Source organism: Aedes aegypti, chromosome 2, assembly GCF_002204515.2.
Source record: "Aedes aegypti strain LVP_AGWG chromosome 2, AaegL5.0 Primary Assembly, whole genome shotgun sequence".
Lineage (NCBI taxonomy): Eukaryota > Metazoa > Arthropoda > Insecta > Diptera > Culicidae > Aedes > Aedes aegypti.
The window spans coordinates 133,008,783-133,030,337 of NC_035108.1; the positions used below are offsets into that span (position 1 = coordinate 133,008,783).

General features: G+C 35.8%; 1 protein-coding gene across 4 annotated transcripts in view; it reads left to right on the forward strand.

Annotated features, from left to right (window-relative positions):
• Positions 1-21,555, forward strand: part of LOC5567280 (slit homolog 1 protein) — a 95,174-nt gene that overhangs the window by 17,882 nt on the left and 55,737 nt on the right. For all 4 annotated transcript variants that reach the window (XM_021842433.1, XM_021842434.1, XM_021842435.1 and 1 more), the window contains one exon: positions 12,468-12,924. The gene's annotated coding sequence lies outside the window, so the exon portion shown is untranslated. The remainder of the gene's footprint in view (positions 1-12,467; positions 12,925-21,555) is intronic.

Sequence of the window (21,555 nt, forward strand, 5' to 3'; positions counted from 1 at the left end):
ATACAAACTTTAGTAGAATTAGGCGATTAGGGCAAGTGTTCCTTTAGTTGTGGGTGTTCCTATAGTTGCGGTAGTGCCGTTTTCACTGATTTTATTACATTAGCCGCAGAACCGACACTGCCAATCGACTTATTGGCTTGTTGATACACGGAATACATTGAACGCTGTAAAACTGATGAAATATCACCAAAATTGCTAAAACTTTACTTGCTTTACTTTAGTTGCGGTAAAGTGTTCCTATAGTGGAGGATCCCATAAGAAAACAACGTATACCGCAACTATAGGAACTCAAATTAAAAATATACCGCAACTAAAGGAACAGTGTACCAATAGTGGAGGTATTATTTTTCATTGACATGCCGTGGATTACTGCGATGAAATCATTTTTCTCATCAAGTCAACGGTCGTTACTTCCCGTTACAACATTAACATGTACATTCATTGAGCATCTTGAATTTTGGCGTTTAAATGAAGTTCAATCGTGCTTAATACCTCCACTATTGGTACATCTACCCTTGTACTTAATTCGGTTTTCATTAACTGTTTTATTGCTTCAGTTAGTGTCAAAACTCAAGTCAGCAAAAATAATCTGTGTACGGTGCGCATTGTTTTTTCCCATACTAATTTTAAAATTATATTTCCTCAAATTGATATCCTCCTTCACTTGATGATGATATTATACCGAGTATGGTAAAGTTCGCTGTCTTCTTCTTCTTCTTGGCATTACGTTCTCACTGGGACAGAGCCTACTGCGTACTTAATTTGAAATAATTCTTTTTCGCTTTTCACAGCATGACGTTAGATATTGTCAACAAGTGAAATAAGGCGACACGTTTATCACTTCCACCCAAAATAATGCTACACATATTCAACCTGTTCAACTGGTTGTATTTAGCACAAATCATGTGCTAACAGCCATAAAACGGAAAACTACCATATTTATCCATTACATTCCCCTCCTTGTCTGCTCATAGAGTTTTTTTTTTCGTTCATGCTGAAATGATTTGGATCCAACCTCACATATCCTTCCAAACAATCAGTAAAACATCATTTGGCTTACAGACCTTGCTGCTTACAACCGGACATAAACCCAACCCGACCCAATAAAGTAGCGACAAATGATTGCCCCTTTTACCCGCCTTCAATCCTTCCGGGCCACGTCGTCATCATCATCATTGTCGTTCACACGCCTAGATAGCAAGCGGAAGCTCGCAGGCTAACGAAAGTACATTCCACGCCTTTGCTACAGGAAGCATCCGATAACAACGTAACACAAAATTTGCAAATTTCAATAATCTTACTAACAAAATTTTAGTGTACCTATTTATTTTTATTAGAAAGAAGTGTTACGAATTTTCACGGATCAAGTAATTTATGGACAACTCCTCATAAATGAGAGAGACCGGAAGCAGATTGTGATGCCTGTCATAGCCATGATCTAATTTAATGACAGTTTGGGTTACGGAAAACTGTGTGAGGCGGTCAGCATAGGGTCGAGTCTGGAGAGCACTAGTTCGGAGTAGAAATAATGAAGGTTCTACCACTTTTGGCTATACAGGCGTTTACATAATGTTGGCGAGGAAAAAGTGGCTTGAAATAAAAGCGCGTCATGTAGTTTTGTGACTGAACGTCGAAATTCAAAACGTCAATTGGAAAAGGATCGAAAGGACAATACGTTAAAAGAAGATAATTGGCTGGAAACAAAAAGTTTTTAGAAGAATGATTTTCTTTCGAAAGAATAAACAATTTACTTTGAAATTAATTATCTAATAGAAATTAATAAACTCAATTAAGGTTAGTCATCATACGGATGAAACAATGTCAATTTCGTAAAATAACGCTCTCAGTTGTTAACAATGAAAGTGCTCTTAGAACGTTAAGCTGAGATACTTTTTCCATGGCTGCAACAATTTTCTGCCTGATCTTTACCAACCGGAGCTACATTTCACAGAGTTGCTAAATACAATTTCTTTTTGCGTCATTTATCATGGAAAACTGCTCCTACGGGGCGACAACGCGTAACATTCGATTTACTCTTACACGTGTTTTACTTGTTTTCAAATTCTCGCTCAATTGTAACGCACTGTATCTTTACGCTGTTTCAGAAATTTATGTTCGTGGGAGTGTATATTTATGGGGCTTATCTGATTGGTAAAGGCCGTTAGGGCAGGAAGAGAAGCCCAGAGCAGCCGTTGCGTCAAATGCCAGCTTTACAATAGCAGGTGTTGGATATACGATACGATAACTGCCATAACAATGTGCAATTAAGCATTCATACTTGTACACAAACGAGATTCTTATTCAAGTTTAAAATTAATTTAGGGATTTTCATTATGTTCATCTCCACCACTTCAGACATAGCACATGTATAAAAATTCAAATGCATTGGGCAGTTTCTATTGCATTGAGGAATGGTTCCATCAAAGCATTTTTTTTTTAATTTCTTTATTAGTATCATTTCAAACATTACATTCATTTGTTATATCTAGGTGTTCTGTGTTATTGGACAACACTATCATCCTAATTTGGAAAAACAAATTTAAGATTTTATTAACACTTTGTTAACAACATATTACATTTCATTTGCCGTAGCAGTTCAGATTTTTTACAGGTGAGTTGATTTCACCTGCTTATAAGAAAAAAAAAACGTTTTCAATCTACTTAACCTAACTTAACCTGAATATATGACGCATAAATCGTGGCAATAGAAAATTGTAACGATTTTTGCCTGAAATGATAAATAACTTTATTTGACATTTGTGCCAATGTTTCAACAATGGATATTCTATGTAACTCATAGGTACTATACCAGGAAGGAAGCTTCAGAATCGTTTTCAAAATTTTATTTTGAATTCTCTGCAGAGCTTTCTTCCTGATATTACAACAGCTAATCCATATCGTTACAGCATACAACATGGCTGACCTGAAAATTTGTTTCAATATTAAAAGCTTGTTCTTAAGATAAAGTTTTGATTTTCTTTAAATAAGGGCATAGAGACATTTCAGATATTTGTTATATTTGGCTTGAATGCCCTCAATGTGATTTTTCAAAGTTAAATTCATATCTATCATGGGCCCTAGATATTTAACTTCCTCTGACCAATTTATTGGAACCCCTCTCATCGTGACAACATGTCTATTTGAAGGTTTCAAATATAGAGCTTTTGGTTTATGTGGGAAATATATCAGTTGAGTTTTGGAAGCATTAGGAGAAATCTTCCATTTTTGCAAGTATGAAGAAAATATATCCAAACTTTTTTGCAATCGACTACAGATGACACGCAGGCTTCGTCCTTTGGCGGAGAGGCCTGTGTCGTCCGCAAACAAGGATTTTTGACATCCCTGAGGTAACTCAGGTAAGTCAGATGTGAAAATATTGTATAATATTGGTCCCAAAACACCAGCTCTTACAGGAAGTCTATCAGACCTTGGAGTTCTGATAATTAACCTGAAGTGTACGATTTGACAGAAAACTTTGAAATATTTTAACAATGTATGTTGGAAAAATAAAGTTTTTTAATTTTACGATCAAGCCTTCATGCCAAACACTGTCGAATGCTTCTTCTATGTCTAGAAGAGAGACCAGTAGAATAGCTTTCAGATTTCTTGGAACGAATCAATACACGTGCAAATTTATGAGTGCTCGAATGTCCATGTCGAAATACATTGTCCTTTTGCAAACATAAAATTTACGTTGATGTAGACAATCATTCTTCGAAAAGTTTCAACCTTTTCAAAAAGTTTACTGATGAAGGAAGCAAGCTGGTTGGACGAAAGCTAGAAGCTTTTGTACGATTTTTGTCTGGTTTCAAAATTGGTACAACCTTTTCCATTTGTCAGGAATATATGCCAACTAAGAACATTTAGTAAAGATATCAAGATATCAATGATTAGTTCTTCTCTGAAAGATCCTTGATGAGGATGAAAAAATCATCGCCAGGGGCTTTCACATTTTTATGTTTTAAGCTTTATAGAAATTATGTAGTTAGTGATAATTAGTTTTCCTCTTTCAATGTCGGAATTGGCTCCAGAGGTTTTTTCAAAATTCTAGATAATTTCCAAAAGAGCTAAGGGCCAGGGTCCAATAAAGTCATCTAATTTTCAAAATTATTGTTTCCTGAGTAAGAGAAATGATTTAATTTTTTGCATATCTTGTCAAGTAATTTTCTTAGCAAGATCGAAAATGCGTTGAAATTTCCATCTCCTCAGGATTTTAAGACGAATCAAGAGTTTAAAATTGTCGTCTATAATCACATATTCAAACTTTACTTCACATTTTGGAATTGCAATGCCCCTTGCTTCAACTGTGTTTATGGGCTTCGTAGCCGTGCGGATAGTGTCACCCTGAGACGAGACTCGCGAAGACGGTCTTCTTTTTCTGTGATTGCTGAGTTTTTTTCTTATTCCACTTTGTGTTTATACCAATTATGCGCATGCTGTTCAAATCCACACATGAATCTCTCAGCAAAAAATGATTGAGTTTGCATCACATCGAATCATAAATAGCCGTTTGTGTGAAATTTTATGCCAGCAAACGTAGCAGACATTAGAAATAATTGATCTTCTGCTAAGATTTATCAGCAACTTTGGAAAAAACTGCTCCGCTGACTGAGGTTTTTAATAACAGTTTACTTTGAACACAATACTTTTCACTTTTTCAGCCATAAAAACGGTGGGCTGCATTTGACGTTTCGTGAGAGGGGAATCTGGGCTGCATATGACGTTGAAATTTTTCCTCTTCGTGAGTCTCTCTCAGGTGTCACCAAGTAATTTAGGCGCATAGTATTAAGAAGTGTGGGTTCGATTCCCGTCTCAGATCGAAAAACTTTTCGTTAAGAATGTTTTCCGACTGTGTCACTGGGCGTTGCATGCTAGTCCTTTGTCTAGCCCTCTTGAAGCATTAGTAAATGAAAAAGATGGGATTTCTAAAAGTTTCGAGAGCATTGTCAATATCAAGTTTTGTTTGCAATGAAATGTTAGCATCAAGATCATTAGAGAATAGTTTCAAGGAATATTTAAAATGTAACAGGGACATGATCAGAATCAGAAGCGTGAGTAATAAGATGGCTACAGAGATGCCTAGAGTCGATAAAGCTTACATCAATCATAGAAGGGTTTCTAGAAGAGGAAAAACATGTAGGGCTATTAGCGTATTGAATTCAGAAACATCCTGAAGAGCACACGTCAAATAAAATTCCATATTGGAGAAAATTAACTTGCTGTCCAGAGCATTGAAAAGGCAAATAGGCAGCTATGAAATTATATTTACCAAGCTGTGTTTGAACTGAAAAACATAAAGTTTCAAACGACGAAAACAGTTGATGTTTTATACGTCTGTGAATTATGATTGCAACTCCCCCACATGCCCCATCAAGTCGATCATTACCATAAACATAAGGATTTCTTTTGAGTTTGGATCCCAAAAATTAGACTTATGATTGCCCCGCAATTGGCGCATATCAACTTATCGGTATCTTCCTTCACAGGACAGACGTCCTTAGGGTGAGAAGAACTTCCGCAAATCATGCATTTAGCATCCATGTGGCAATGTTTTGCTCCATGACCCCACTTTTGGCACCGACGGCACTGAGTGGGGTTCTGGTAATTTCCTCCAGGTTTCTGGAAATTTTCCCATGTCACACGGACTTCGAACATAAGTCTATCTTTTTCTAAAGCTTTAATTTTATTTAGATCTTTTTTGTTTAAGTGAACTCAATGATATTCTTGAGCCCTAATGGAACAATGTCAGATTGGGTTCTCTTTTTCATAATGGTTACATACTTGGACTGGGGAAAATCCAAGTAAATCATTTATTCCATGTTTGATCTCTTCAGGTGACTTATAGTCACTTGAGAGACCTTTCAAGACAACTTTGAACAAACGTTCAGTTTTGTCGTCATAAGTACAAAAATTGTGCTTCTTCTCTTCAAGATGTTTGAGAAGAAGTTCGCGATCTTTAAGAGTTTCCGGCAAAACGCGACAGTCTCTTTTGTTTGCAATTTGGAAGAAAACCTTGATTCCCCTAATGGAGTTCAAGATCTCCAGCCTAAATCCCCCAAACTCGGGACAACTGACCACGATAGGCAGCACTCTTTGCTTTTTCACTTGAATCAAGAGCCTGGGCTAGAGACTGCTTCGATTTTGTGTTTGGAAAATTTGTCTAGGTGATCGAACTGATTGCTCATTTCGATGCAATTATCAACATTATCCATTTCACCCTTGAAAGAAAGTTTACATTCCGGAGAAACGTTCTTTCTCTGATTCTTGCCACGTTTAGTGACAGTTTTAAATCCCACTTTTTTGGAAGGAAGTTGTGAATTAAGAGATTCACCCTTCCTTTTGTTAGAAGTTGCAACCATGTTTAGTGAATAAACGAAAGAAGACGAAACCTTCTAAGGGTTTTTTTTTTTTTCAAGACGGTGTCCAAGAAGGATTACCACCGCTAGCTTTCGCCAACGGGACCAACGAAAAATCGAAGGCACGGGTCCAAACAAGGATCGTAAATAGATCAATAGTAGAAAAAATAGTAATGAAAAGTACTGTTTTAGTACCACTGAAAAGTACCGTTTTTATTTTAGGACTGATAAGTACTGTTTTATTGCTTTAGATAGTTTTTAAAAATCTTCCAAGAGCAGAGAGAATTCGTGTACGCACAGCACGAAGGTACGATGCACACTAATACCAGAAAACTTTATGCTCATTACGCAAAGATGGCTGCACCAAATTCCATCATTTTATCACAACATACTTTCATAAATGTATAGATCCAAATAGTAAGTATCCGAATACGATTCGTGGGTTATGGCTAAGCGTCGGTCCCCTAAGGAATTCTGAAATATCTTCGGATCCAGATGATCAATGATCAATATCGACACAAATTCTAAAGCTAGAAAAGTTTTTTGAGAAAAATGGAGCACAAATATCGAGAAACAAAAAAGTTATCGCGGTTTCAATATTTTTTGCGGTAAAAAATGAAACTGCTGGTAGGGGGGTTAATATTGAGTTGAAAAGGTTACAACTATGTTGCCCGCTGTGTTAGCCATGACAATTTTTCTTGAGATTGTTTCCTTATCCGTAAAAGTTGAGACACGCGATTGTTTTGTTAATTGTTTTGCATCTGACAATTTGATTCACTGGATTCGTATATGTGTTTATACACTTTCCTTAGCCTTCCTTAGAAAAAATATGTGTATCATGTTAACTAAATGGAGATTTAAGCACGGATCAGTATTGGGACTATTTTCATTCAATCTAACGTATTGAAAAAGGAGGGGGGAGGGGTATTTTATATATTTTGAACAGAGCGTTATGCGAATATAATTTGACCACTTTTATTCGATTTTGCCGTAAACGACCAAAGTATAAACGTGTAAAGTATATTCGAGGAGCGTTACGAGGTAAGATCTGCAATATTGTACTTTTGTTGTATCTGTTCTTGTTAATATTTATAAGTTATATTCGGAAGAGTATAAGAGTGTGACAAGCCAATTAATTGTTCCAGATCATGAGGAGGTCAACGTGGAAAATTGACTCAAACAGCATCTGAGGCTGGTTTCAATTCATAAGACAAGTTCTTTCCGAGTTCAAGTCCTTACCTTTCGATATCTAAGTAGGAGGTAAACTATTCCGAATCATTGGAATAGCAGACCTTCTAAAATAAGCTTCTTTCAAGGATTCTAAATGCCTTATGCGATGAAACCTGTACACAGTTACAATAAACGAGTTCAAAGTCGTTTATAAGTGTATAAGTAAAAGCAATTATTGTATAACCTAGAGTTCCGATGCATGGTCAAAATCAGTATCATTCAACCTGCTTAGTGGTCGAACCTGAATGAATTTTGAGAGTTTAATGATGACAAACTGTTTCTCCTATTTATCTTAAAAATAGTATAGTATGATAATTATATAAAAACGACTATCGTAAGGACTTCATTTACCGCTCATTGAATTATTTTGAAAAATGTGAACGAATTTTCCCAATAAAAGTTATCAGCATGCATTAGTATACCAAAATGGATTGCATCAGAATGAAATTCATATGATTTTAATTGTATATTAATTATAAAAAAATATTATAGCGCGAAGATAACAACCAGCTAATGAAAGTACATTATTTTCAACTAGTGTTGTGTATAGGGCCTCATACATAGAGTGAGCGGTAAATGGCGCCCTAAACCTGTATCATTGTCATAGATATTATTCATTACCATTGAGTATTTATCCTGCAAAAACAAATATTTTGTGTTGCGTCTAGCGCAAGAATTTTTGTAAAATGTCGATTTTTGAAAGAATTTGACATGTTGAAATTTGTTGCTTAATGAGCAGTGAATGGCGTCCTTAAGGTACTCCATTGTTTCTCAACGGAGTAGAACGACATGCACTAAACAAAGGACACGGGTATACCACAAAAGTGGCTCATCTCGAACAGAAACAGAAAAGAATGTACGCGTAACAGTCTGTTCAAAATACTTTGATTGCTCTATTGTTTCAAAGTCAAAGTTCGTTCGTTTATTTTTAAATCGAAGTCAAATCATTTAATTAGAGACGTTCTTTTTACTTTTTTGGTAGTGACGATCTGACTCTAATGAGATTGTCGATAGACGTTAGGCTAGGATGCAAGTGATAATCCTCAAGCAGCTAATTAATATCACGAGGACAAGAACCACGTTGAACCTGCATTAAAAGAGTTTAGAACACTGAAATCGATCTAAGACTGTATCGTGTATAATGCTTTTACAAGCTTTTATGAGTGATTCATTTAAGTAGTGTTTGGCTGTGTTTTTATTTTTTTCAAATTTCTTTATTAGTATCATTTTAAACATTACATTATTTTTTATACCTAGGTATTATGTGTTCGACAACACTATTATTCTAATTTGGTATAATAAAATAAAGCTTTAATTAAGATTTGGTAGCCACATAATATATTTCATTTGCCGTTGCAGTTCAGAATTTTGATAGGCGAGATGATTTCACCTGCTAATAAAAGAAAGAAACGCTTTGATTCAACTTAACCTTAAGGCTCAAGAAGCTATCATTCATTTCATTGGATTCCAGTTTTTTTTTTGCTTAAATCTTAGGAAAATCTCATGAAATTCTATCACCGCATCACAGATAGTAAGGACAATGCAATGATAGATTTTCTTGAACATTGCTTCAATTTTAAGCAACAAAAACTGTTTTGATTATTTTTTTTAAACTATAATGGTTATTTTCCTTTTAATTAACCTCAATATATAACATAGAAGCACTGATTTTGGCCAGCATAAGAGAAAATATTTATAAAAATAAACGAACAGCCTAGTATGTACAGGTCAGACTCGATTATCCGGACACTCGATTATCCGGCGACTCGATTATCGGGAATTTTAAACTCGATTATCCGGAGTATGGTTTTTTATATTCTTGTTTTTCAGTTTTTGTGCACAAATTTGAGATAATTTAGTATTGCAATACACAATTTGAATGGTTTAGCAATTCTGGACGTAGGTAAGGGAAGGGGGGTTGGGAAAGGGTTTTTATTTGTGTATGCCGGTCAAAAAAATCTTGTTACTTCTCAAGATCCCTAATGTTCCTAGAAATAATTTCTGGCTACATCACTGTCATCATATAAATAAAAAATCAAAAAAAAATAAGTGTTTTTATCCCAGATTTTATTTATTTTTTAGTGATTCGATTACCCGGAGTGAAAAAAAACCGACACTCCGGATAATCGAGTCCGGCCTGTACTGCAAATACGTCAAATGAAAGCTTTCAATCCATATTATGTATAAAAATATCGGAACTAAGCTCAACCCTTATGTTCGCATCGAAAATCACGTTAGTCAAAATAGGCCAACAGAACCACTATTATAATTATTATCTTTATTAAAGAGGTTTTCAACTTCAAAGTCGATTCACCTCACCACCAGAACCAGTTTCAGCCACATATTTTACTTTGGTTCCTCAATTGGCCAACCGCATTGATTTCTCCTGAGAGTTGCCAAATAAGGAATACCCTGGCCAAATTGGATATGTGGAAGGTAAAATTGTAAGAAAATTTATTGTTTCTTTTATTTTTTAGATCGATTCAGACGAATAAATGAATGTGTCTCTAACGTGTGAATATGTTCTACTTAACATGAAATGTATCCTGCTGATTTGTTGTGTTAAACGGTGTGTAATCCACTAACATAATTAGAATCTTAATCAGCGTGAGTAACCAGTTGGCTACAAAGATTACTAGAGTCGGTTAAGATCACATCAAACGTAGAAGGATTTCTAAAAGAGGAAAAACATGTAGTACTATCACACATCAAATAAAGTTCTGGCGTTGGAATTGCTTTCTGTTAATTATTCCATGAGCGATGTTTGGCATTAAAGTCACCAATTACAAAAAAAATGACTTATTGCGATTCAATTTCTACAAATAAGTTTGAAGCAAATGAACTTGCTGTCCGGTGAATTGAATAGGCAGCTATGACAGCATATTTATCAAGTTAAGTTGTGTTTTAACAAAAACACCCAAAGTTTCAAATACTTTGGTTTCAAATGATGGGCAAAGTTGATGTTTGGATGAATGATGATAGCAACTCCACCACATGCTCATTACGATGAACAAAAAAGTTTGGATCTCTTTTGAGATTGGATCTAGGTTTCAAATAAGTTTTGGCGAATAACTGCTATATGTATATTATGAGCTGTTAAAAATTTTAACAGCTCTTCCTTTAAACTATTCAAAACACCGGCGAAAGAACACGGTCCATAAAAAAAATCAAAATTTTTGAACAATTTTTGGACAAAAAATACGATTGGTTTGGGTGGTGTCTGAAATCTGAAAAAAAAAAATATCACGTGGCTAATGGATAACTCCTAACTAGGGAAAATCCAAGTTAATCATTTATTCCATTTTGATATCTATTATCAACATTTCCCTCCAATTACCAAATTGATCTGCATTCGGACGCAGCCGGCGCCGGTATTGTTTATTACAATAATGAGAGCATCAGTACTTACACATTGAGGATGCTACTGATCCCGAGTAGTGTCTGTTGGTTCCCTGTGTAAGTACAGCTATTCTTGCAATAACGGATTAGCATCTGTGGGCGGTCAATCATGCTCATGCTCATGCTCATGCTCATGCTATTCCATTTTGATATCTATAGGTGCTTTAACAAATGTTCAGTTTTGTCGTCATAAGCTGAGGGGTGCGGTCTTAAACATTTTGGTCATTCAATTTGAACACAATTTTTTCCACCAGTGCTATCCGTTGTTGGTTTTCTTGTCTCGCAGGAATCCTTTTCCAAGGAGAACACTAAAACTACTTCACACAAAGCTTTCACCGTTTGATGCAGGCAATCAGTCCAATAAATCAGCTGAATCGGATAGTTTCTGACCGTATTTTAGTTTTAATACATTTCACAAAAAAACTGAAAACATACGCATCAAGAAGGATAAGTAGAGCGTTCCTTCAACACCTTTTACAGTTCATCATTTTTGTATCACATAAAATGCTTAACATTTTTTAGCGTGATGATGTAACGACCACACACTTCTAAGCATATTCGGATAATTTTGATGAAAATTTAGGCTTGATAGATCAAGATCTTCTGTCTAAATCCCCATAATTCGGAACAACTGATCATGATTAGCGGCACCCCTTTTTCCTCACTTGATTTAAAGAGCCTTGGCTAGAGTCTGCCTTGATTTGATAATTTACGAGATCAATTAGCATCTGGTCGCCGATTGAACCATGGCTAAGTAAACGGTATTGAATGAAGCTTGCGCCTTATTTATTTACCCCTCCGGTACATTGATGATTTTCATGTAGAGATTCTATGGAACAAGATGGCTTTCGAGTGTTAATGTCTACTTCTTATTTATCAAAATAATATGTGCTAAATGCTCTAAATATTCTGTTTTTATTACTACTCTATTTTGTTTTGTTTTCCTTTCTTATTATTTAAAATAGCTTATGAGGGTTCAATTTTCAGAGCTACAGTTTTAGAAAATCGTTTGTCATGGTGTTAGATAGATCAAAAGCTACAATGTTGATTTAGTTGGAACTAAATCAACCATTAAAAAGTTGGCGCAAACAAGCGAAAACAAATTATAGACATATTCCTTCCAGAATCAATATCTCAAATAAAAGAGTTCCCGAATCATTGAGCCTGAACAGCGGCACCAACCAAAAATGGTTAGATACGCAGCTACTGGCATGGGAAAAATGACCGGTATAAATTACTTTTCATGGACACACCGCAGAGTACATTCTTTATTTCCTCGAAATGGATACGGAAACTTAATACGACCAGCAACGTGTGTGCGCGCGCGTGTGAGTGCATGAGAGTGTGAAGGGCACTGGCTGGTCATCGTGCCATAACCACCCACTTTGCTGATTAATGAATAGCATTTGCCTCTGACTGTGACAATTGCACCCTACTGATCCACATTTTCTTCCCTTTTCTCCCTGTTTTGTGTATTTGCAGAGTGCGGCAAAAGAGTGGAAATCTGTTATTTCGCCTGTGGCTCGCATTCGAAAACACACACGCATACATATTTCTCATCGTTATCCGTTGTCTGCTAGTTTTGCGTGCCGAAGTGACCACCACCACCTCCCGGAGTGAAAACGAGCGGAATCGTGCCCGCGGGGTTTGTGGGTGATAGCTAAATAATTGATTGAAAGTGATTGGTCCCTGGTCGGACGTATAAGGAAAGAAGAAGCAAAAAAAAGTTGGCCATAATTTTTCCGTGCGTGAAAAGTGACCACAGAAGCGGTGTCACGGCAGTTGTGAAGGCGCAAAAAGGCATTGAAAAGGCAGGGTGCTGAAGTGTGGTGAAGAAACGAGCGGTACATAAATATTGATACTAGAGTGTGGTGTTTGGACGGTCATGCTATAAGGATATGGGACAGCAGGCAGTTTATGAACTTCTGTTTGTGTATTGGTAAGTGTGTCTATTGATATTTGACTTGATGTGATCAATATTTTTGGCAAACATCGCGATAGTGTTTTTACTAGACGAAACTTATATAGAGTTAGCATTTCTGGGATCCTACTTTAAACGCTATTTGTTTTGTTTTCTTTTTCTTACAATATTGTCTAATGTTAGTTTTATTCAGTTTTGTATTGCCGTTTGCGTTTCACGAATAAACCTTGTCCACAAAAGCAATCATGATCATGATATTACCGTCAACCTAACGAAGAAAATCAATATTTGACTTTGCCTTGTAAAAAATCTTACCGCGTTTCGTATTCCGAAATTTGATATTTACGTTTCGAACTTATACAGCAATACATTGAACCACCTTATTTTGTAAACAGCAGATAAATAGAATACTAATGCTGGCCTCATCTTAAGATTTGGTCTACTCAATTCCTATAAAGTCAGTTTTAAATCTAGTCAAATTTTTTAAAATACTGTCGACTCTTCACTTTTCGACATTGAAGGGGCCGTCGAGATAAATAAAGATAGAGACAAAGAACAACTGATGAATGCACACTAGATTGAAAATAATTCCATTACCAGGAAAAAAAAATAAACAAGCAGACATCTTTTCGACTTTTCAAACTTTTTTAAATCAACGAAATCTATTTGATCGGAACTATTTTAAGTCAATAAAATCTGATAATGGGTACATCGACATACGGAGAGATAGCGGGAACGAAAATCAACAAGAATACCGTTTTGATTCATATTACGGACAGCTTCGAATTCCGAACACTTGTGTGGGGAACATTTCACACGAATTTCTTCGTAGATTCCTGTATTTAAACATACCTTACATGACATTCAAAGGATTCACATATTGTTTGAAAATTTTGGAGAAAAATATCAAGTTGGATACATATTGAAAATAAAGGCATATCAACCTCACTAGTAACTACAAACAATAATTTTGCTGATCAATGGGCCAACATGAGTAGTCTGTGATGGATAAAAATAACGTGCAGAAATGTACTTGAAAATTATGGACGTTTCAAGAAAGGGACTATATTCAAAGTTTCTTTTACTTAACAACTACCGAAAAGCTAAACATTACATATACATTACAATTTAATAAAATGGACAAATTGATGTGAAGCTTTGCGAAAAAGTTACTCGTCTTCTCGGTGAGAATCGAACTCATGACTTCCTGATCTCTAGTTAGGGTGCGTTACCACTACGCCACAAAAGGACTAATGGACGCAGTAGTTAAGGCCTTTTGGTGCGTCATCACAAAATGGCTTCTTCCAAAATCATTAACATATTGTTATGATAGTATTGGTATATGCAACATCGATGAAATATAACTGCTTATCACCTGATTTAATGGATAATTTAAGCGAAGAAAAATGCTTCAGGTGGTATTATAATATTTAATCAACATTTTCAGATACAACATTATCAGAGTTCTGTTTGATCTTTCGACCTTGACGCTTGCTTTTGCCGGAGCGAGCGACGAGGGCAGGATCAAACATGTCGCGCGTCGGTCTCGTAAGTGAAAAAGTGGCGTGATCGGGGAGTTCGGTTGGAGTAAGTTAAAAAGTGCCGCGATCGGTTCGTTCTTTTTGATCTTTCGACGACCTTGACGCTTGCTCCTGGGCAGTGCGTCAAGAAAGCCCGAGCTGTCGTCCGTGTTTTTTTTTCGAGTCGCGCGCCTTTTTTTTTTTTTTTTTTTTTTTTTTTTTTTTTTTTTTTTTTTTTTTTTTTTTTTTTTTTTCTGGGTGCTAGCCGAGCAAACGAGTGAAGCTGAAAATGGATTGTGGCCGCTCAGTCAAGGATAACGGATCAATTGGTGAGCTCGTTTCATGCTACTATTTCTAATCTATAAAATATGTATGACTGCACATTTAATCGTTACAATGGTGGGATGTAAATATGATGTTTCAACAAACTATGGATGGTTCGTCACTGTGAGTGTCGACACAAACTCTGATTCATGATTTATTTATGTTTAACATTTTTTTTTTTTCAGAACACCCCTTATATACCTTTATTTTTGTAATTAAAAAAACTTTGAATGGTTCGACACTACAAGTGTAGACTTGCGAAAGGTCCACTTTATTCAACAAACTTTGGATGGTTCGCCACTGTAAGTGTCGGCATAAGAATAAGAGTGTTCTATGATGTCCCAACCAATTGAGTCTTTTGTTTCTTTTCAAATGAGTAAAATATAATAACACATGCTTTCGTACTGACAGCTGTAGGAATGTTACATTTAGGTATTTGTTCAACAAACTTTGAATGGTTCGTCACCTCAAGTGTCGGCATAATTTTCCTCTACATAGAAATTATATGAACAATTATATTTACGTATAAGCATGTATATATCTCACAAATCATTGTTTATCATGGTCTAATCGCTTATCAAAGTGAATCCTTTGACCCAACGATCCTCCCCATTAACAAACATCCCTCCCAGTAACCTTTGTGGAGATGCAGAGGCAAACACGGTCTCCAAATAGCAAAGGTTACACACTAACATTCCTTCCCTCAATCCCACCTGACTGCAAGGACGTGGCCGGCGCCGTTATTGACCTTGTATAAATAGAGGCACTGAATTATGCACACTGAAGAAGATTATGGCCTATCCCAGCTGAACTTCTAGTTGATTCTTTGTGCATTTTCACTGACTTCGGTCAATCACGGAATAGCAACCATTGATATGTGTAGTCAGTCTAAGCTAAGCTAAGCTAATTTTCAGATACAACATTATCAATTTAGCGACAATATACATGAGATTTATATTCTCAAAAAAAATCTCCGATTTCATGCCGCATTTCATTGCCTCACACAACTACACTTGTAAATAGAAGGTGCTTATCTTTTCGATTGTAATTCAGCGGCAAGCATTTGTGTTTTGGATCCCATATTGCGTTCACTACACTTCCACTAAACAAATATTTTATTCACTTTCCTTAAAGGAACACATTTCCACCGGGATTTCAATATTTATAAAGTTTTATCAACCGCATCACTCAAAACTATTATGACGATGGTTTTCACTTGTTGCGAATCGACGCCGCCACCGCACACTGATACATGCCTGTGTTTATAATCTAAAATATCCAACTTTTTTTCTGTTGTTTTAATTTGCAGTGCGGAAAGGTTGGGCAAAGCATAGAAACTTGAAACTCATACGTTGTTTGTTTTTCGATTCTCTCAAATTACAGAAACCATATCTACGAAGCATAAAATAATACCAAGTGTTTATCAATTTGGACCACCCAAAATAATTGAAAAGCTCCACAGTGCGATGCGTCGGGATGCGTCGGGACGCGTCTATCGTGTGTGCACAATCATCGCGATCGTTGAGCGCAGTGATGTCAGAGTTGCTATTTGTAAAATCATAGCATTTAATGTGGATTGGTCACAAAAATCATTAAAATTTTATTAAATCTGTGAGCTTATGATGGAAAACTATTTGCAAAATGATAAGTTTTTATAATATACAGCAAATGTTCCGAAAACAAGCATATGACAATTGCTAGAAAAATCTATCACCAATCACCTGGCAACACCGTCATCCCTTGCAAACATAAACTATACCGATGCATAACAAAAATATGCGATAAATCAAATAAAAAACAGAGAAATTCCCTTGCCCTTCATAAAACTGTAATGTTTTCTTTTGATATGTACGATTGAACAGTTGATTTTGATTTCCAATACTCGGCAATCTACTAAGTTTCCCATGTGTTTACATAAAAATATGCTTAACACAAATGTTATATTTTTTGTTTGTTTGTTTTGAAAATATACATGGAAAGGCGACACTACTACTGTTACAGCAATGATGATTTTAATGATTCTTTGAGTTACACGCCGATTCACCTTAACCTGAATTCGATTTCAGCTCAATAATCACGTGGTCCTTTTTCGCAAAGTGCACCTCTTTCGGAAGAATTAGATGCCCATTGGAAGCCCACACAATAGAAACCTCAGCCAGCACAGTTGCTGGCTAGTGTGGTTTTTTCAATACCTAAAAAATAATGCACTCTCGGGCTAGGCATTGGATATAAATAGAAAGCGTTGTGTTTGGATGGGCATCTGATTCTTCCGAAAGTGGTGCATTTTGCGATAAAGGAAAACGTGATTATTGAGCTGAAATCGAATTCAGATTAACTTCTGCGTCCATGAGTCCTCACGTGGCGTACAAGTAACGCGCCCTAACTAGAGATCAGGGAGTCGTGAGTTCGATTCTCACCGAAAGTCGTGTAACTTTTTCGCAAAACTTCACATCAATTTGTCCATTTATTTCAATTGCAAAGTAAGTTGTTGTTTAGCTTTTCGGTAGTTGTTAAACTTCCACTCGGCTGGTTAGCCGTAAACCACGATTCATTAGTATTCCTTTTACTTATTTGCAAGGCCCGGGGACATGGCCCCCTCGCACCTCCATAAATGCGCCTCTGAAGGACATCTCGCTTCATGAAAATATCGTACTGGAAAGGTAAACTTGCATGGGAAACTGGAACAGATAGCATCGAGTATAAGGATCTACGCATTTCATCGAGTTACATAATATCGCGTACAGTAGAATTGACTGTAACTGATTATCAGTCCCACTATATACTTCTGTACCGTTCACCATAAAATAAGCAAAATAAGTGTCTGGCCCTCGTTATTTTCTTTTCGAAAAATTATTTGAGGGAAAAGCAAATTGTAAAAATTTCATTGAGATTGAAACATGTTCAAACCTGGTCAAACCCCATAACTTTCAAATGGTGAGTGAAGATTTCGATTCCGAAACATGAATAATTTTAAATAAATCGAAATGTATGGACATTTCATGATTCTTATTCCAACCGCTTCCTTACTTTTGCCTCATATTCCGGACACTTTGATTCGAATTCCGGACAGGTCAAACAAATCATAAATAGAAAAGTTAAATCATCAAATGAAATCGTCAAACCACTGGAGAGTCGCCTAAGGTAGTTGAGCATTATAAATTTTCATAGATATCTATGGATAATGCTTATTAAAACGAGCCTTGAAAGTGAGAACTTTTGAACGGTTAAAATTGAAACATGTCGTATGAAATGTTTCCCATACAAAGTAGAATGTCCGGACTTTGAAGCTGTCCGTAATATGAATCAAAACGGTAAATAAGTTTGTAAACTTTCCAGACTATAAACTTAATGCCTACTTTTACGGATGGGAATGACTTGTGGTTCACGACAGCATTAGCCTTGCTTAACAATCTGATCGCAGATTTTTGTGGCAAATTTTAAAAGGGAAAGGAGAATCTTAAAGGCACTTGAGCAAAAAAGTTGTTCGATAAAAACCAATTAGAAAGGCGATTGAGAAATTTCATAACATTTTTACAAAGCATCGAAAGCTTTAGCGATCTTCGGCAATGATTTTCGTCGTTAAATAACCTATCAAAATATGTTATTAGAATTTGTATAGAGGTCTATGGGTGTCCCTTTTTCTCTGTAAAGTAAGTTTTCACAACTTTACATAACATGCAACCCGCAGTCACTGACATGAAATCAGGCTCATCAATTACGTCACAACAATTTTCCATTTATTACATTCTCTTCCTTATGTTTGACGTTCTTACGGAACCTTCGAAAATTGTGTATGAATTATTACGTTTGTCGAAACTTCATTCTTCGTTAATATCGTGACGTAATTCATGGAAATTCACACCTTTTATTGTATTATTTTATTGTCATATAATGACTAAGAGCTATAAATTCACTTCAAATGACCAGATTTCAAAGCACTCTTTTTTGATTTTCGTCCTGAAAAATGCATCGATGCATTATGCAGAACAACCGATCTCCTCTAATCTAAAAAACGACTCTTAAAATGACTAAGAAACAGCATAGGAAATTTTACTATCAAAAGTTACAGAAGTGAAGCATCCAAATGAAGCATACCAATGACAGACTGGACCAGGTTTTCGAAAAGCATTCGAAATATGAAATTATTTGCATCATTTGCTTTTAAAATGGAGCATATCTATATAATTATAAATCTATTTCAAAATAGCATCAAAAATCAGAATTGTTGGTATTATGACCAAATCTTTAGAACGCCTAAATATCATCTAGTCCGGTCTGTCTGAACACCGACCATTTACAAACAGGAATGACTAATGTTAGAGTTTTTGCCTTCCATACAAGAGGAAGTTTAGTCTGAACAAATTGGAATCAACCTTTTATCTCTACCTAAAAGAATATGTAATTGATGGACTGCACCGAACAAACTTTAAGCATCAGAGATAGAATCAAATTTAAAAAAAAAAATGTTTTAAAATAAAGAAAATAACATTGCGCTGGCCAGGAATCGAATTAGGCACCCCTATGCTCTAACCGTACGTATGCAGATGCTAAAAACGTTTTTCATGCTTGAAAAGTAAGCTAGAGGAATAAGGGGCATAATGGACACGTTAAGGAAGTGTTCGTTTTATGACCATACAATGGCAATGTTTTAAATTTACCCCCGGCTAGTTTTCAAGTTTGACGTGCTACATTCATTCATGATGATAAAAATCATATCATATGTCCGAAAAGCAAGATAGAAAATTGGGTCGAAAACAAGGCTGGTAAAAAGGTATCAGGGCAAAATGAACAGTTGCATGAAATTTAGTGATTCCAATATATTTAACGACTGTCAATCGTTCCGATATGTAAAAGGGCTCTCCCTCAATCATAATAGCTGAAAAGAACCTTTCTGAGTTCGTTACTCTGCTCAAAAATTAGATTCTTTCACGGCCTTGCTTATGTGCCAATTTAAAACTGAGAAAAACTTTAAGTCAAATTTTGAAGAAGAATTGAAGCAAAATATATACTTTTATACCGTCAAACAATTCAAACGCAAAACAGATTTCATGCAGTGTATGATCTTTTGATGAAGTATGCATATTCTCAGATATTGAAGGGGTGTCCATTAGTGTGGGACAAAATTTAGATTCTCGCTCCAGTCCACTTTTTGGATTGCATTTGGGTCCCATAACAACTGTGCAAAATTTCAGCTCGATTGGAGAAACGCCAGCCGTTCAAAGTTTGTATGGGATTTACTATGGGAAAACTTACTTTTGCAAGGAAAAATCGCCAGAGGTAGCCCATTGATCTATAAAAAATCTAAACACAGACCTAGATAGGTATTTTTACGATGAAGAATATTCCCCAAGACCACGAAACAATCCGACACTTGTGGAAAAAGTTAGTCAATGAAAACCTATTGGCAAGGCGACGTTGATTAACACGTAAGGAATAACAGTAATAACAAAATCGGGCAAAACTTCCGAATAGTCTATGCTCAATAACTTTTTTCACAAGCATCGGATTGCTTTGCAGTCTTCGGCAATGTTGTTCATTGTAGAAATGCCTATCGAGATCTGTGTTCAGAATTTTTATAGAGGACAATGGGCGACCTCTAGTGATTTTTCTTTGCGATAGAAAGTTTTCCTATAGTAAATCCCATATAAACTTTGAACGGCTGGCGCTAAAATATAGTTTCTCCGATCGAGCTGGAATTTTGCACAGTTGTTTTGGGACCTAAATGCAATCCAAAAAGTAAACTGGAGCGAGAATCTAAATTTTTCGTATAACCGTGTCCCAGGCTAGTGTTCATAATGCCCCTATATATAGTGTTATTTTTTAGAACTTGATTAAATTTTTAGCCCGTTCATTCATTTTTTAACACAGAAATATTGATTTCTACAGTAAATCAAGCACATACATAGCATACAAGCGTAAAATCTTGTATACAAGTTGACTGAAATCAATTTATAATACATTTCTAACCTGAAGTGCTACGATATGTTTGAAAACGACAACAGATTCAACAACTTTCAATTAACAGTTCGCGGTTCCATTTCGTACAACACGGCTTAATATTCCTCGTTTTTCGTACACAGCATCAGCGAGGTGCTTCTGGCGGTGGTCAACCGTGCGACGACTGAAAAGTCAAACAAATAGGAGATTTTAGTGCACTGGGCAAACAAAACGCAAACACTACTAAAAACGTAGCTTTTTTCCTTTTGAATACCGTCCATGCCGCTGATTTTCTCCCTAACAGACGCTAACTCGAAGTTTCGGACACGACCTTGTTGCAGCTATAACACCGCGGAAAACGTTGTTGTCTCAAGCACCAAGATACTATTTACTAAATTAAAGGTAGCAAAAATACCGAAGCACGTCTAATTTTTGAGACATTGACCGTTGAAAATGCGAAATTTTACTATTTCAACCAACTTGCATGCAAGTTTTCCAGCTTGTATGGCAATTTGTACGTCTAATTTGCAACAGAATTCAAACTTCATATGTATAACAATTATAATCAACAAATTTGATAATAGTTTCGATGCTTAAAAGTTATTGTTTATTGGTTTCGAAAAGTATTGTATTTTGCCATATAAGCGAATCTAAGAACTTTGTATGAAGACTGCAAGCATATTGGTAAAATTGATTTAATCTAAATTTAATCGTGCAATTTAAACCACATTATATCTGAAATGAAAGTAAAAATCATATTAGATTACAGAAAAGTATGATAAATCATACTTTACATTTCATGTAAACATCAATGAAAACAGTGTTTTATACAGCTTTGACGACTTGTAGTTAAAAATTGTGACGTGCT